Here is an 18,998-nt window from a genome sequence, read left to right as displayed (position 1 = left end):
TTAGGTGTTTATTTATAACACCCTAGGCCGAGGATTTGGATCCTCGACATTCCTTGGCATTACAAAGCTGATGAGTGTTCCTAGGGGATCACTAGATCATGTGTGTTCCTTCAGGTTCATGATATTTTATCGTACCTCCTAATGGAAAGTTAACATATCATCTAGCGGGACTAGTAGTGAGTCCCTTACTAGGTATCTATTTGTACTCATGCTTTTGTATGTTTAATATTACAGCGAAAGGTAGAGGGAATAAAAAGCTGGCAAGCGATAGGAAGGGTCCGGTGACATACCATTTGGGGACTCAGCTTTTGCTTTTGCTTTTCATTATTTGTTTTCAGTATTTGACTCTAAACTTTTTAACCTTGAGCTTGCAGATTATCTATTTACTTATTTTTATTTTTAGTTTCTTTAAAATCTTGATTGGTTTGATTTAGGAACAAGTTTTCATAGTATTCTACTATCAAACTATGTTTTCCAAAAGATTATTTTTGCATTTTATTTAATAAAGAAAAAGTTATTCCTTTTTCCATGAAAGTTCAGATTTTCCATGTATTTTCAAATAATGACTTCAACTGAGTATAAAAAGTTGGACCGATACATCTTTTCCTTGATGTCAAAGCGTAGTCCACTAACAAAACGAGCAAGCAAGTTCTGTTCATTCTCCATCAAGTTCGTACATGCTCTCAAATGGTGGAATTCTTTAATGTAATTAGTCATGGTTCAACCTCCTTGTCGGCAACCTTAATACTGATTATAAAGAATTTGTTCATAGTTGGGGAGAAGAAATCTCACCTTCACAAGCCTCTTTAATTTCTCTCACGAAATGATAGGTCTTTTGCCATTTCTCCTTTTATTAACCTAAACTTGTTCCCACCATGGCGAAGCTCCAACCTTTAACTTCAATGCCACTAGGTGGACCTTCTTTGTTTTGGGTGTGTTCATGTAGTTGAAGAAGTTTTCGGTGTTCTTAAGCTAATCATGAAAAGTCTTAATATTTCTCTTGTCGTTATAGCTAGGTAAATCAATCTTCACTTTGTATTCAGTTAGTTCTCCCCTTCTATCCCTATATGATGGGGTTGAAATCTCCTCTCTTAGTTGTCATTCTTTCTTTCTTGCTCCTCAACATCTGAATAACTCCAATCTTGAAGATCTTGATGCCAATCTTGAAACCTTGGAGGAGGTTCTTGGAAATCTTGATTGGGTCTTCTTCATTCTTGAACTCCATATCTTCTTTCTTGATGGATTTGTCCCAATCTTTGGCGTCCATCTCCACGAATGCCACGTTGCCCCCATTGTTGTACTAATTCTAGTTGTTATTCACGCATTACTTGAGGAGGGGTCATCGCTTCTAACCTTTGAAGAACTTCTTGAAGAGTTGCCTGAATTCCCTCCACCAAAGCCTCTAAGGACAGCAAGCGTCGCGAGGTGGTTCTTGGAGAGAGGATGGGGTTAAATCTGCCTCTTACTTTTGAGCAGGCTGCTCAGTCGCCTCCGATTGGATTCTAGGTCAGATAACTAGGTCTCTTATACCAATTTGGTGTAGACTACCAAGGTTTATTTTGGTTGAATATATTCTTCCACTCAATAAGAGGAAAGATCTTTATTCATAGGAAGATTTAATACAACAGTCTTTAACCAAAAAGAGCTAACAAGCAATCTAACAACCGACTAATAGCTAAAACAAGTAACTAAGATTTTATTTACTAGCTTTCTGTTTTACCAGATCCTTTAAGTGTTGCTCGATTGATTTGTTATACGATACTCTACTTCATTTCTTCTATCATAAAATCAATGTTGTAATATCATTCTTAAAACCTCAAGCATATATGTAAATGGTAACTCGGAAATCCAATGCATCAGGTATACATGAGAAGTTAGGATCAATTGGTTTTTTACGATGGTCTCGTGCTTACTCACCCAGCAAGAGATACATGATGATGACAACCAATATATCAGATAGTTTGAATTCTCACACAAAATTTACAACATTGTAAGCTCTTGCAAATGTATGAAATGCAATAAATTTAGGTTCCTTAACAAATGCTTATGTGTTTGTTAATAACCAAATCCATAAAGAATTGCCCTCAAAATCAACCACACAAAACAGCAATGGAAAAGTTTGGTTATTAGAATTTGTCGCACAAATAGTTAACAAAGTACCAACATATTTGTTTTTCATGTTTGTGCCATAAATGGAAATATCAGGAAAACAATGTTGTCACCAGAAAAATAAAGCAGATGACACCATAAAAAAAAATACAAAATTCTTCCTTGCCCATCAATCTTATCTTTAACAATTGAACCTACATATTTAATACTATATAATTAATAATACATCTAATATACTAGTGTACACACCAAAACATCTACAATGTACATTACTATACAACTTATATCCATAAATGAAATTCACATATATATGTGACAAATAAGTGAAATATAAAATAATATATACCATCACATTTACAATATCATATACAACCAACATTAGCAAGTTAAGAAAACACTAACTGGGTTTTTCAAATTCAACATCAATGTAAATAATGATATCATCTTGTATGTCTTTGGGCATTTTCTTCCTCTTGTGTAAAACCCTTTAGTTAAGACCTTCACGCTACCAATGTTCGTAAGCTTTTTGGATTCCGTCAAGTCACTATTATTTGTGTTTCTCATTATGTCAATCTCATTGTCACCTTCCTCATTCGTCCTTGTTGATCGTCGCACAGAAATTGATTGTCGACTTCCATCTTGATCGTTAGGTAGCGTCGTCTCTATTTTTGCACTGCTCGTCTCGTCGACATTCACATGGACATCTTGCCGTCGTCCACCTATCGCTCGCCATTAGGGATTGTTGCTAAAAAAAATATTAAAACATATAGGCAAAAGTTAGAAAACGGTTGGATCTTCACTCAATGTGAAGAACATGTACTTCTCCTGCTATTTTGTCTCCTTGAAAAGGTTAATTAATTATGGCCACTCATTGATGTTTTTATTACGCTTCTATCCCTCACCCCTCCACTATATAAATCCTTCTTCCCCTCTATTATTTTTTACCCAAAAAGAAAAAAAATCTTTTAGTATTTATTTCTCTATTATTTTTTAGTTATCGAGCGCAATAAGTGTTTGTCTTGAGTGTTGGTATTGATCCGGTGGGTCCAAGTGCTCTTTCCATTGATATAGAAGGTTGTTTTATCTTGGGGATGATGGGACTGTAAGAATTGCCAACATCTAGAGTAGAGCCGCAAAACGTCTTAAAGAAAGCGAGTTTCGTGACTCAGCCAACAGTTGATAAGTTTTTGTTTTATAGGTTTTTCCGTTCTAACGAAGTGTTCCAGCGAATCAGCTTCATTAGTTGAAGATTGTTTGATGAGAAATTTCAGCTGAATTCAAATATAGTCGTGTATAAATCTCGAAAAGGAAGTATTTGTTTAATGAAAAATTTTGGTCAATTAAATTTTGCCATGTCATTAGAACAAAAACCGAGCCATCATGAAAATTATGAATGAATTAATTGAGTAATTATAATGGCTCGAGCATAACCCAATTTAATCCCATGGTGGAAATTTAGGCTAAATAGAACATTGGGCTTCAACCCAATAGACAACTGGGCCCAAACCCACTAAAATCCATGAAAATTTTCTATAAATTATAGAAGCATTGCTCTTTCATTTGAGGAGGGAAGAAGCATAGGAAAGAATTCACGACGAAATGCTGAAGCTCTAGAGATTTGAAGATTCCACCTCTGTAGCTCTCAAAATGTTAAAGTTCTTATTGATTTTAAGGTTATGACCTGATAAATTGAAGACTTGGAAGATTAAACCTTCCTTGAATTCCAAAAGACTAAAGCATTGAAGTTTTGAAGATTGAAACTTTGAAGCTCTCAAATTCTGAGGACTGAAGTTCTAAAGCTATTAAGATCCAAAAGTTTATATGATCAAAACTCTAAAGATCTAAAGAATATAACTTTCAGAAGTTGGATCCAAGTAGATCAACAAGTTAGAAACTGATCCAAACTAATCATCTAACCTAAAGATCGATCATCTAAGAAAGATCAATAAGTCTGAAGGTCAATCATCCATCAAGATCATCTAAGAAAGATCATTAAGTTCGAAGACCTATTCTCCAAAATATCAATAAGTCAACGACCGATCCAAGAAGATCATCAAGCCCAAAGGTCGATCATCTAAGACGATCATCAAGCTAAAATGTCTATCATCCAAGAAGATTAACAAGTTTAAAAATTAGAGTTTTTTTTACGAGAGAAAGCATTAAAAGATCGTGTATTAGAGATTGTACTCACTATATCAAAATTAATACAAATAAAAAGTTCAAATTCCACGAATTAAATTTCTTCGAAAGTCTCGTGTGAACAATGACCTCCTTAATGAATAAGGACATTTGAATTACTTGTATTGAATAAATGTAAACCTATAAATATATTGTTAATAAAAGTGGTATATAATGAAACATTGAAGAAAACAATATAATATACTTTGAAAATACTGAATATACTTTTTTGCACATCATATATGAAACTGTCACAAGAAAAATAACATAAAGTATATCCCATTATATAAGAAATATATATAAAAAAAATTAACGTGTCATACGTAAAAAATACACAAACATTAACAACAAAAATTGTATGAATGGATCTAGAAAATATTTTGTAGTATGTATGAAATAGTTAGTGACAAAAAAAAAAAGAAAAAATTATGAATCTCTTGAAACCCACTAACAAAAATGATCATTAGATGAAAAACAAAATTAAAAGCCAAAGCTACCAACCAAAAGCATACCCATGAATTGCTCGGACAGAACCGGTGGAACCAAAATAGTAGAAGATGAAGATTTGAAATCGTTAACAAAATTATCAACACAACAAAACAAAAAATCATATATGCATTGTAGATCTAAGCCCAACGAATTCACGTTGTCTCCTTAAGATAAATTTACTCACCCTAGTGCTTGAGTTTTGAGATTAATTGTCTCCCAAGATAGAACAGATCAACTTTCTTCTAAGAGTAGCACCTCGTCTAGAAGATCAACAAATGAGACTTTGTGAATCTATAAAACGTCAAAATTGTGAATAATGGAGAGAATTCTTTTTAAAGAAGACAAGGGATTGTAGACAATGATCTGCCTTCAACAATTTAGTTATTTATAGACTTATTTGTGATCATTCGAAAAGTCATGTCCTTGAAAGTGATGTATCCACTCATGATGTATCCATTCATGAAGAAACATAAATAATGACCATTTATTCCAACAATCTCCCATAAATGGTAAGTTGACAAATGGAAGAAAATAAGTGTTCGGTATTTTCCAATAGAGAACCTGCATGAGAATAATATTATAAATTTTGAACTTTTCTTAGTGAACATCAATCGAGTTTACTTGGTTAATCAGTGGACATGATGCCTTGAACGTTCAATCGTACTAGAGCAAACTAAACTAATAGGTATCACATAACTGCTCATTATAACAAAGTTTGTTCTCATGATTGTGTTCGTTTTGGCCTTGAACAACGTCTGGTCCCATTAGTGTTTTTAGAGAATTTGCCTTAAAATTCTCACAGAAGAGACCCCTTCACACTCACATAGGTGACTCCTGTATAAAACATCGTCTATGCTCTTTTTATTAATAATTATCACTTCTAGAAATCACTAAAAGCATGATGCTTACCCTAAAACCATACTAGCACTACCTCATCATTCGTAGAATGGGTGAAAGATTTTAATGCAGTACTCATTTTGTTATCTGGTGATCAGTTTTTTTCGTTGAACCTAGATCTTGGGATCTCCAATCAATTAGGTTGGGTTGCCTCTCTAGGTAACTTCATATTATAGGTTTTAATCCCATTCTTTTTTATGAACTTTCAACAAGCTCTCTAGTTAGGCCTTTATTAAGTGGATTCGCAATATTATCTTTTGACCTCACAAAGTCAATTGTGATAATTCCACTAGAGAGTAGTTGCCTGATTGTATTATGTCTATGTCGTATATGTCGAGACTTACCATTATACATACTATTCCATGCCCTTCCAATAGGTGTCTAGCTATCACTATGTATATGCCTTGTCTAAAGCTATAAATTCAAAATCCATTATGGATTATGCTATACATGTTGGTTCAGAAGATTTCCAAGATGCAACCCTACCTCCAAGGGTAAAAATGTAACCACTTGTGGATTTGGAGTCCTTAGTGCTCGATATCCAATTGGCATCACTATAACCTTTAAGTACAGCAGGATATTGAATATAGTGTAATCCATAATTTTTAGTATGCTTTAAGTATCCCAAAATTCTCAAGATAGCTTTTCAGTGATCTTAACTTGGATTACTTGTATAACTACTTAACTTGCTTACATCATACGCTATATTAAGACGTATACAACTCATGCGAGAGTATTCTAATTGTAATATACGATCTCCATTATTTTTACCTAAATGGAGACTAGCACCAATTGAGATCTTTGCAATCACAATGTCCTGTTTTTTATATTTCTTCAACATTTTATCAACATAATGTGATTGAGACAGCACTAACCCTTGTGGGGTTCTAGAAATTTTAATACCTAAAGTAACATCTACGACACCCATATCTTTCATCTCAAATTATTGGCCAACATTTGTTTGGTAACCTTAATAATGTTGATATTGCTACCTATAATCAGCATATCATCAACATACATGCATACAATGACATTATCATTCTCATTACTTTTGACATATACACGTTTGTCACATTCATTGATTTTAAACCCATTGGTTATCATTACATTGTCGAATTTTTCATGTGTCACACCCCGATCTAGGTTTTTCCTTTAACCTAGATCGTGGCGTGATTCTACTCCTTAAAAACATTCCTTTTCAATTTAAAGATTAGTAAAACACTTTTCAAAAAATTCTATAAAATTTTCGATAGTCTCCCCTAAAAAACATACTAACCACATCTAGAAAATAGAAGAAAATCACACTTCTATGCTTTTCAAACTCAAAGTAATATTGAGTGTGTCTCACCACACACTCATTCGACTAGTCCAAAGTCACAATCAGAGTTTATACTTAACTATGAATTAGTTACAAAAGAAATATTGTCTAATAGAAACCTCTTAAAATTCAAATCCTCATTATTATAACCCTCGCTTCTTCTAATCACCCAATGATGCAATACAAAACTTAAGTATATACATACAAAAAGAATGAGGATCTACAATCAATGATAGGGAAGCTCAACCAATGCTTAGTCTTTGACCGTTACCCGGGGGGAGGGGAGAAAAATATTGAAAATGTGAGCTAAAAACTCAGTGAGTGGCATGTTTTTAAAAGTAAAAAGTCATAAAACATGCTCAAATAGAAAATCTATAAATATGCATTAATAATGAAATATTAGTTAAAACGTCATTATCTCGTAGCTACTAATCAAACCAACAAACCTATAGTCAATCCAATCGTAGTAAGCGTTTAAATATGTGGCCAAAGATAGCTCGCACATGACCAAAGAATCATGCGGTCAAAACTAGCTCTCACATAATTAGTACCCGCCATGATAACAACCTCCATTCAATCCAACCATGATAACATACTAAATACATGGTCCGTAATAGCTCACACGTGATCCATTCCAAAAGGAAACATACGGTCAAATAGAGCTAGCTCACACATACTTAGCACCTACCACAATAGCAACATCCATCCAATCCAACTATGATAGCATACTAAATATATAGCCTGAAATAGCTCACACGTGATCCACATCCACAAGGAAACACGCGACCAAACAGAGCTCACGCACACTTAGCACCTACCACAGTAATAACATCCATACTACTCCTATGTGCACATAGAGCCACACACCATGGGTTAAGCTAGGCCTGAAGCCATATCACAATCCTCCAACCATATCCTTACCTAGGCTCAAATTCTCGGATCTCCGATCACTGCTTTTTTCAACCTCGAAACTCCCCGACAACCATAGGTGGCGCTACGAAAGCACATTCACGTATCCTTAGGGAAATCACCTTCTCGTTTACCATGAACATCGGCTAAACATAATTTCAAAACCAAGTGTAATAAAAAACTTGAAACACGATTTTAAAGTTCAAGCCATACGCATTCTTAAAATTGTGATGAACAAACACATTGTTTAAGTGTAAATGAAAACAGGAACTTGAAACCCGCTTTTATAAAATAAAAGTCATAAGCTTTTTAAAATCACGATGTGTACACATTGTTCAAACATAAACAAAAACATGGTCATAAAACGTGTAAATCACGGTAGTTTCCAAGCAATATCATGAGATAACATGTATAAGTATAAAGAAAGCTTGAAAATAAGCCACTCACAGTCAATAACTCGCTCCCCCAGGGTTATACGCTTTCCCCACTTCAATTTGGTCTGAAACAACGATCGATGTCCCTCAATTATCTTCACGTAACAAGATATCACAACTATCTCTAAAACACTTCATCATGACAACTCAAACTATTTATGGTTCTGAAAAACAGTAAAGAATAATCAAGGACCCTTCAGTTAAGACTGCAGCTAATAATGTTAATAATAGCTTGTGAGACAGCAGAGTAGATTAACACATGAGACTTTGATAACCCATTTCGACTAATACTACCTACATCTGGGGAGCTGCGTACAGCTCAGATGACTAATTTTATTAATATTCACCATAAACACCAAAACATCAATACAGCTTATGTGTAATTTTCAATACTATAACTATATGACATGTGTATTATCATCAGACTCCATGCTCCCCCTGGAATAAAGATAACTCCCGTTAACAGCGCACTAGTAGAAAAATGGCCTACGATGACAGTTAAATGCTGTCATTAAAAGCTTTCGTGACAGTTTTTTGCAGTCATTGATGTAGCAGTCATGAAAAGTATTTTAGACAGTTCTCCAAACTGTCACGAAATGGGGTTTTTCATGACATAGAATAAATGTCACGAATTCAATATCTTATGACAGATTATAATTGTCATTATTCATTTTCGATGACAGTTAATAACTATCATTGTTTATATTTTATGACATTAGATAACTGTTATTGTTTACATTTTATGACAGCGAATAACTGTCATTGTTAATATTGTATAACAAATATTAAATGTCATTATTTATCTTTTATGACACTTATTAATTGTCATAATTTAACTTTCCATGACATTAATTAACTGTCAATAAAACTTTTTCGATGACAGTTTTTTTTTACATTTAAATGTCATAATTTTGTTTTTAGTCACTGTTTTACTTGCACTATTTTTTTATTGAATCCTATTTTTCATGTTGCCCTGCCATTACACATACCATTACACAGACCAATACAATCACATATGGAAAAAACGGTGAACGCTTTAATATAAAGAAACATACACTTTATAATATCGCTTTAAGTGTTGGTACATATATGGTTTGTTACGAACAAGCTATTTAAATAACTACATTCAAACCAGAAATTTTCCTACCAAACCTACAAAAATGCCTATACATCAATGAATTGCCGCAAATATGGCTTCGCTGCTCCAATGGATTATGGCAAAACCTAGTAAGAAAATAAAAGGAAACAAAATTGATTCAACAATATAACACATTCACTAAAAATGAAATCTACAAATTCATCCATATGAAAAAAAGAAAAACAGAATCGCAAATACCAAATTCAGCCCACAAACTCAGCTAAATGAATTACAAAACTTCACACAAAGTCTAAAATGAAACATATTACAGGCAACACATAAATACATGGAAGCAAATGAAGAAAGTATTCAGAACAAAGAGAAAGTGAATTGCTTATTTCTTCTATTAGACAGCATATGAAGAAATAGATGAAGCAAGAGATCAACTGCAGAAGGAAACAAGGTGTGCCAAGGAGTACTGGAACCAACATGAAAAATGGTGATCATTGTCAAGTTACTATGATATTGTAAAAGGAGAAGGAAACAATAATGTCAATCCTACTATGATATTATATACATAACTAAAAAATACTATTGGAAAAAAATAATTGATTAGGAAGGTTTCACCATCAACACACTGTTTAAGTGTAGATAATGGTTAGTATCACCTTAAGAAATGAGTCAAAAGCTGATATCTACCACACAACCTTGTGCTATAGGTGTGTTCCTTTCTATACTCTTTGATTTTCAAATTGGATTAAAAGGCATGTATAATACAAAACTTTTGAAACAGTACTCTTATATATAATCAAGATGAATTGGAGAATAATTTTGAATGATTGTGATAACTTTTGACATAATGAAATTCTTTCCTCCATTTCTTTATGGGATCAAGGCGGGAATTGCCCACGAGAAAAGACAAATGAAAAGGGATACAATCTAACAAGTTTACCATCAAAATAATGAGTTTTTAGTTTACCGTCAGAGTACAATTTGATGAAATAGAATATGGTCCAAAGTTAATACAATCTAACAAATTCACCATCAAAATTCAAAACTTTCCAACAATAAACTTCAAGGATAATGAATGGTTGACCAACAAACTAACTAAATGAACAACTTCTCGTTTTCTCTTTAAAAAAAGAACCAAAAGTAAAATACGCAAAGTCCAATCATGAAAATAATTTAGAACCAACCGTTAGTATTATATATATATACCAATGGTGATGAAACTGAAAATTTAAGCCTATTTGTTGATTAAAAAATTCAAGAATCAATAATTACATTATGAATGCAGCATAACTTGAAATGATCAAAGTCAACCAAAAGCTTACATTTTACGATCTTGATCATTTATAAAATGTTTTGGTTCTTAAGGAATGGATCCAATCTTACAAGGAAGAGGCAAAGTTGAAACAAAGAATCTCTTTGCTATTTCAAAAGATGGAGAGGTTAATATTATCAACCATGTTACCATTTCCTTAACTCGTAGGATGTAACCTCACGTTTACTAGGAAAAAAAGAGTTTGAAATTAACTCATTTATTCATTCCCAATGTGCAGGACGGTTGATGTTCGAGTTGTCAAAGATCTCTTAGAAAAGGGTCACCTCTATTTGGATGTCAGGTCGATTTATATATAAATATATATAATCAAAGGTAAAGAAGCTAAATAACTAAAGAGATGGTTTTGGTCTAAGCATTGATCTAGATGCATTTTCTTAGCTAAACTCTTGTAGGTTTGATCCTATAGAATTTGACAGTTCGCTAATGAACAGGTCGAGTAAAGAATCCCGACTTTCTAGCACAAGTTACATTCATGTTAAAGAAGGAAGATCATATAGTAGTGGTAAGAAGAAAAAGAAAAACTATTCCTCGGTGTCGCCACTTTTATATTCCAATGCATATCCAATAGTAAAATTGAAACAAATTGCAAATTATTTACCTATTTGTGCAGGCTTGCAATAGTGGTGGTAGAGGCCTTCGCGCTTGCGTTGATCTTCTTAACGCGATATTTTAAGTTGACCCAACTTGATCCCTCTTCGGTATTTTAAGCATTATATCTTCATTTCAAAATTGAAATTGTAAACAAAAATAGAAATGAAAAAAGAAGATTCAACCATAACACAAATGAAAGCTCCAAACCTATACCTCAAAATAGCTAAAGGAGTAATGTTAGCATTGTATAACTAAAAAAACACACGTTTTTCTACACAATTAAAATTATAATGTGGGAGGGTAAGACAAAATGGAATGGCAAATCTAAGGTGGACAAACCTCTAATACTTCAAACTATAAATTTCTTTCAACCAATCAAACAAAAAGTCAATACAAAAAATATGCATAAATCACAACAATATCTACTTTACAACCAAAATTGAAGATCTTTTTTTTTTTTTTAAAATGCAGATAGAGATTAAGTCAATAGTGTTCATAAATGGAATATGCCAAGAATAGATAAGAAATGAGAATCAATAAGCATAAGCCAATAGATTATTGATATATATATATTCATTATCTTTTAAAATTTAATGATTTTATTAAGCATAAACCTAAATTTTATTTTCACATTGAAAATTTTAATTTTATGTGTCGTGAATTCTAAAAAGAAAATGTTGAGTGAGCTAATAGTCACTAGATACAAAATCAAAATTTAAAACCCCATCACCTAATATAAATGTGAAAGTTTGAAGTCTGAGCTGGATGTTAATTCCCAAAGAACTTGAAAACTTATTAAGCACATACTATAAATTTTGGGTCCTATAATGGTAATTTAGTCAAAGATAAAAAACATGTAGAAAAGAAAAGAATTGGTACATTTGGAGCATAATGTTTAAGTTCAGGAAGCCACTGCAAAGAAAACAGAAACAAAAGCAAGAATCATTACCGTGACATCCACGACATAATATTTAATATTATGTTAGAAAGAATTCAAATCACCTTCTTGAAGATGTTCTCATAAGTAGCTTTGCTTATAAGAGAAAATGCCAATAAAAAAACATCAGCTCCTCTGTAACTCAGAGGCCTCAATCTGCTGTAATCTTCCTGTCTTGTATTTCCATAACCAAATTCTTAAAAAAGACCGAAGAATTTCAGAAAAAGAAAACCGTATTTACTATTTGATTAATTGAATTACCAGTAGTGTCCTATAAGCCAAGATTGACAGTGCTGCCATCGACTACTACATTGGCACTGAAGTTATCAAACACAGTCGGAACATAATCCTATCACAATACAACAAAAAAAACCAAATGAAAAAATCAACACCCAAAAAGGGAAAGAAAAAAAATAAGTGTTGAATTCAATTGAAATTAGGGAAATTGTAAAATGGGTACCGTGGGAAAAGTGTTGCTAGTGTAAGAAATGAGCATACAAGTCTTTCCGACGGCGCCGTCGCCGAGCATGACACATTTGATAAACTTGGTTGTGCTCATGATTTAGGAAGGGGTCCTCTGTGTTTTTGTTTTTGTAATGGTTGTTGTTGGTGAATAAGAAGACAGGATTTTAAACAACATACAAATTTGTAGAAGAAAGGAAGAAGACAAAAAGCAGAGAGTAAAATGTTAATTCTAGGGAATAAAAACCAGATTTTACCTCTCAGATGTGCACACTAACAAACCCACTTACACAAATAGAATGAAAACAAAATAAAGAGTACCTGATCTCAACATTTCCACAAACATATTTAAGGCTTCAAAGGCAAAACCTCTTGGCAAAACCTAGGATGCATCGTGGTTGATACAACAAAGAGAAATGGGTAGACGTCGTTGACTCGGTTGGACGTCGAAGACTCGGCCAGACGTCGAAGCTTCGGTGGATGTTGAAGACAATGAAGACAACAAATTTGGAGAGGCATGGAAGACTTCGAGAAATTCGGTGTGAGATTTAGAAATTAGGGCGTGATAATTTGGGGAATTTTGGGATTTTTTATTTTAAAAAATTATTTTATATTCCTAAACCCTTTTATGACATAAAATAACGGTCACGAAAAAATAAAATCCGAAAACAACGTTTTTTTTTCTGCCAAAATAGCGCTTTTTAACCTTTTATGACAATTGCTTTTCTTTCCTCTCGATTTGAGTGCTAATGAAATGTCATGGAATGTTATTTTTCTTGTAGTGGCGTCTGACAATCAGGCTCCCCCTGAGCATATGCGTGAATCAACTATGAATCAAACTAACCACGGATTCATTCTGTATATTACTCATTTGCAAACTCAACTTTAGGTAATCATGTTGCTTCAAAAGTCATAAGATCAAGCTACCTTTTGTTACGACCGCTTCAATGATAAACCAGAAGTTACTTCTTATGTTAGCAACGTAACTTTTTTCTCTCCTGTTCTGCGTAAGCCAGCCAGTCTTCAAAACTCATATATATACATATATATCAAGATATGTATAAAACTTGTATCTTTAATAAGATCCCTAAAGAATAGGAACTTATTATATTCTTAAATATTAATTAGAGAGATTCCCAAAATATAGGAGAATCAAATATTCATTGAATATCTTCTCTTTTAAATATAAATAAATCATTTAATTAAGAGATATTCTTTTAGACAAAGAACATTTCAACAAACTCCCCCTTTTGTCTAAAAGGAATTTCTTTTCTGGTTCAACAGAACAGTACCACAGAGTCAACTGTTAAGACAAACAGATGATACCAAGTCAGGACAGTCAACATCCAACCAATTGTATGTTATAAACCGCAACCTTCAGTCCTTAGTGAAACGGAGGACATTTGATTCATAAGACAAAAGATTTTATCAAACTACATCTGACACAAAACAAAACCTACAGTCATAAAAAAGAATAGAACCAGAACAACATTATCCATTTTTGCCCAAAACCAACAAAACATCCAACAACATTACATCCACTCCTCCTTTGAACCGAAAAAGTAATGACATCAACCGGAAGATGGCTGCTGACGAATAGTAGATGGTGCCAATGACTTCAAACGTCGAATGAGAGCATCAATCTCCAATTGACGTTTAGACAACAGATTGATGGAGTTAGTCAGTGCTCGAGATTCAGCAGTCAAAGAATTAACAATGCGGGCAGCTAACTCACGATCCACATAGAAACCTTCAGCAGACTCATCCCAGTCAGTAGTGTCAAAAATACGTGGGCCACGAGTCGGATGCACATCATGGTCAATATCGGGCACATGACTGCCTTGAAAGAGTCTGTAGCTAAGGACAATTGTTTTAGGTTCAGATCCAAGAGCATCAGTTACAGTAACCACAACTCCATTTAAGTGAAGTAACAGACCGGAGAAAAACCACGGAAGAGCAATTGGAACCTTAACCCCAAAAGAACCAACATGCCTCAACAGCTGAATGTAAATGAATGCACCCGTATCTACTTTATTATCATTGCAAATTTGATACAAAAATGTACCTAAAGCAGCAGATACACTGGAGGCATGAGAGGAACGGAACCAATTAGCAATGCCAATCTTGTGCAGGATGGCATATTTGATGCTGAGAGCAGTTGCAGGAATCCCATTTACAGGTGATGACGACAAGGTCCCACCAGATAAGACAGTAGCTAGAACCTCAGTAGAAGGACACGATGGAGAGCAGTCAATATCAACAATATTCCCAAGAAAACCATTAATCACAGGAGGAGAAATCACAAATTTGAACCCTTTAATATGAACCATCTGATAATTAGGGCTACTTGGATTATTAAACTCATCAGGCATATTGACAATAAATTCTCTAATTAGCTAGGGATAAAACGGAGCAACATTCGAGATAGTTTTTTCCAAACCAGCCCTATGGATAAGATCCATGATACTCATGCAGGATTGGTGTTTGTCAGAAATATTTACCTCATCGGTAATTCTCCACTGCACCACGAACTTCTAACATTGAACATTTTCCTCATGGTGAAAAGAAATTCTGTCAATGGGAACAAACGAAATATTCACAAGAATTTTCTTTCTGCCTGTTTTGGTAGTGATATTTCTCCTAACTTGTTGAGTTTTTCTCTTCGGAGGTTGAGAAACTTTAGGAGATTTTGGCCTTCCTTCAGTTGATGGAGCAGTGGGATCATTAGTAGGAGAAGGAATATCTACAGGAGGTATGTCATCTTGGGTAAAAGAAGCAAACTGATATTCATTTCGAAAAACACCAGTCTGTTCCTCATGTGCAGCAGTAGTGTTACCAGAAATGTGTGTAGGCACAACATCAGGTTTTGAAGCAGGTGATTTTGATCGAGGAGGGTGAACAGAAGAAGAATAACCTGAAGGCATAGCTGATGAACGTCGAGGGCCTACTGAAGTAGGAATGAATACCCCTCCTGTTGATGAACTCTCTTGAGAGTGAGTGGAACCTGGGGGATCAGAAGGGAGCTTCTCGGAGATAACTGGCCCTGAAGTTTTCTTTAACAAACAAATTAATGGAACATCATCCTGATCATCCGAATCCATATCTGATACAATGGCCTCAGGAGTTCGATGTGCATGCATAGCAGGAGAAATAGGAACAAAAGACTCACCAACTTCAGGCACAGATTCAGGTCGTAAAGATTCCTGTAACCTAACTAAGGCCTCTTCTTGTAAGTTTTTAGATGGAAGTCGATAGGGTCTCCGGGGAGGAGTGCTTTTGAACCGGTGACCTCTTACCCTCGCATGTTGTACTGGAGGAGGTGAATAAATGGTGACATTAGGTGCGTCTTCAGACTATTGAGACACATAAGACCCCTTGCGAGTATTCACCATAGCAAACAAGATTCCAGTAACCGAAAAAATTTCAACTATTGTATCAACTTCAGTGTGTATGACGAACAAAATGAACTCAGTTTAAATAGCCAGAAATGGTTTAAATAATCTTGAAATTAATGGCCCATCAATGCAAAGAGAAACTCTCCATCTGCCAAAAAGACGTCCATTTAATCCTGAAACGGTGCTGACACCTCTAAAGATTTTGAACGAGGCATGCGCCGTCTTTATAGCTGACCATGAAGTTAAGTGCGACACACTCCTTAACCAGCTCGTAAATATTCCAATGAGTTCGTATCCAGAGGTTTATGAAAATATCGGCTAATTGTAAGTTGGAACGAATATGATCAAGTCTAATTACTTTATCTTCAACAAGTTCACGAATAAAATGATGTCTTATGTCAATGTGCTTTGTTCGACTATGTTGAATAGGATTCTTCGATATGTCAATTGCGCTCATATTGTCACAATACAACGTTATAGTGTCCTGATCAAAGCCATATTCATGCAACATATTTTTCATCCAAATCACCTGAGTACAACCACTGCCTGCTGCTATATATTTAGCTTCATCTGTAGATAAAGAGACACAATTTTGCTTCTTACTTAATCAAGAAATTAGATTGTTTCCTAAAAAGAAACATCCTCCAGACGTACTTTTACGACCATCAGCCGAACCTGCCCAGTCAGCATCACAATATCCAACAACAGTGGGGGTGGTATCATAGGAATACATCATTCCAAAGTCACTGGTCCCATGAACATACTTAAGAATTCGTTTAACAGCTTCTAGGTGAGAGATGCGAGGATCAGCCTAATAACGGGCACATATTCCAATAGCATAAGGTATGTCAAGTCGACTTGTTGTTAAATATAATAAGCTGCCTACTATACTCCTGTAGAGTTTGTGATCAACTTCAGCACCATCAGCATCTCTTGTAAGTTTAACATGTGTCGTAGCTGGAGTCCGCTTATTTCGAGTCTGTTCCAAACCAAACTTTTTAACCATATTCTTGGCATACTTTTCCTGAGATATGAATATGTCGTCATTCTTTTGCTTAATTTGAAGACCCAAAAAGCATGAAAGTTCTCCAACCATGCTCATTTCAAATTCTGACTGCATGATGTTAATGAAATTATTTACAAGATCTTGAGGAAAACCTCCGAAAATGATGTCATCTACATAAATTTGAGCAACCAAAAGTTGATCAGATCTCCTGTATATATGTCAAAAGTATATGTCATTAACATAACTGCCTTCCCTTTGTCAGCATTTTTGACAGTATGTGTGTGACTTCATTCAGCAACATCACGACTCTCGATGTGACTCTTAAGAGATGCAATCTCATAGTCTCTTTCTTCAACGACCTTCATGAGCATGTTGATCTTCTTTTCAAGCTTTGTCATTCTATCTTCACTTGTATCCATATCAGTCACCATAACTGAATTATATTTAGATGAGGGGACTCCTCACTTGAGTGTTCAGAGGACAAATTATTGTCATCAATCACAAAATTTTCTTTGGTTACAATTCCATCTTTTGGTGGCTTTGACATTTGTTCCCAAATATTGTTTGCGACCTCAAAGGGTGGTATATCCTCAGATGATTGAGTTTTCCTTGAGTGGCTGCGAGTATTTGGTCGCTTGCTAAAGTCACTTAGAGCTTTGGAAGTGTTGCCTTTTGACGTCATGATTTCTTCAGATATTCTTTACAAAAAAGAGAAGAAGATGAAAGGTAGAGACAACACACTAGGCGTACCAAATAGTTCACACGATATTTTTTAAAAAAATGTAATTCGTGGAATTGAACTTTGTATATTGATTTATATAATGTTGTGGATACAATCTCTAGTATTTACTTCTTTGATTCTTTCTCTCGAATGCAAATGAAACTTAGGACTTCTTGATCTTCAATCTTCAGAGAGTTGTTTTGAGCTTCAATCTTCTGGAATTCAAGGAAAATTTAATCTTCCAAGTCTTCAATCTTTTAGAAGATGATGAACTTGAGATTGACAAGAACTTGCACGTCTTGAAAGCTTTTAGAAGTTTGGAACTTCAATTCTTCAGAGCTTCAATTTTTCTTTCAACCAAAGATCCCCAAATGAATGGCAAAGGTCTCTATTTTCAGAGAAATTTAATGGGCTTTAGGTGGGCTTGTGCCCATTTGCTTGTTGGCCTGGGCTTGGGCCCATTTGCCTGTTGGGCTTAGGCTTGGGCCCATTTTCTTGACGGGCTTTGGCTTGTCTGCTTGGTGGGCTCAGGCTTGGGACCATTATTTCTTTGGCCCAATTTTTCTTCAAGGGCTTGAAATGGGTAGGATATGAGAAAACCCGGGCTTCAATTGAGTTGGATATGGAAAACTTGACTACCCAAATCGAATCAAAATATAATCATCACAATTTTGCTATGATAACATGACACGATTTAATTGGCCAAAATTTCTTGATCAACAGATGGGTTGATTATAAATCGATCAAAATTTGTTAGTTAACAAGAACTTTTCAAATTTTATTTAGGATAATTACAACGGGTAGCAATTTTCAGAATAAATATTAAGTATGTAGCAATATTTTAAAAAATTGCAAATATAGCAAAGTCTATAATGATAAACTTATATTGTTGATATGTTTATAAGTAATAGACTAACATTTTCTACATATTTATTAGTGATAAATTCCTATCATCGATAGATTTTGCTATATTTACAATTTCTTTTAAAATTTTACTATATATTTAATTATTTTAAAGAAAATTATTATATTTACCGCTATTCCTTTTATTTATTTATTGAAATGTGAATTTATTAAAAGAGCTTACAAGCATGAGAAGAATGTTTGTATAATATAGATATTATTGAGA

General features: G+C 34.2%; 1 pseudogene; it reads right to left on the bottom strand.

Moving 5' to 3' along the window:
- Positions 1-12,844, bottom strand: part of LOC127150660 (rac-like GTP-binding protein ARAC2) — a 31,266-nt pseudogene extending 18,422 nt beyond the window's left edge.
- Positions 12,845-18,998: the final 6,154 nt, after the last annotated feature.

This window comes from Cucumis melo, chromosome 8, assembly GCF_025177605.1.
Source record: "Cucumis melo cultivar AY chromosome 8, USDA_Cmelo_AY_1.0, whole genome shotgun sequence".
In the NCBI taxonomy this organism is placed as follows: domain Eukaryota; kingdom Viridiplantae; phylum Streptophyta; class Magnoliopsida; order Cucurbitales; family Cucurbitaceae; genus Cucumis; species Cucumis melo.
The sequence above is the reverse complement of the archived record's forward strand: the minus strand, read 5'-3'. Positions and strand labels throughout refer to the sequence as shown.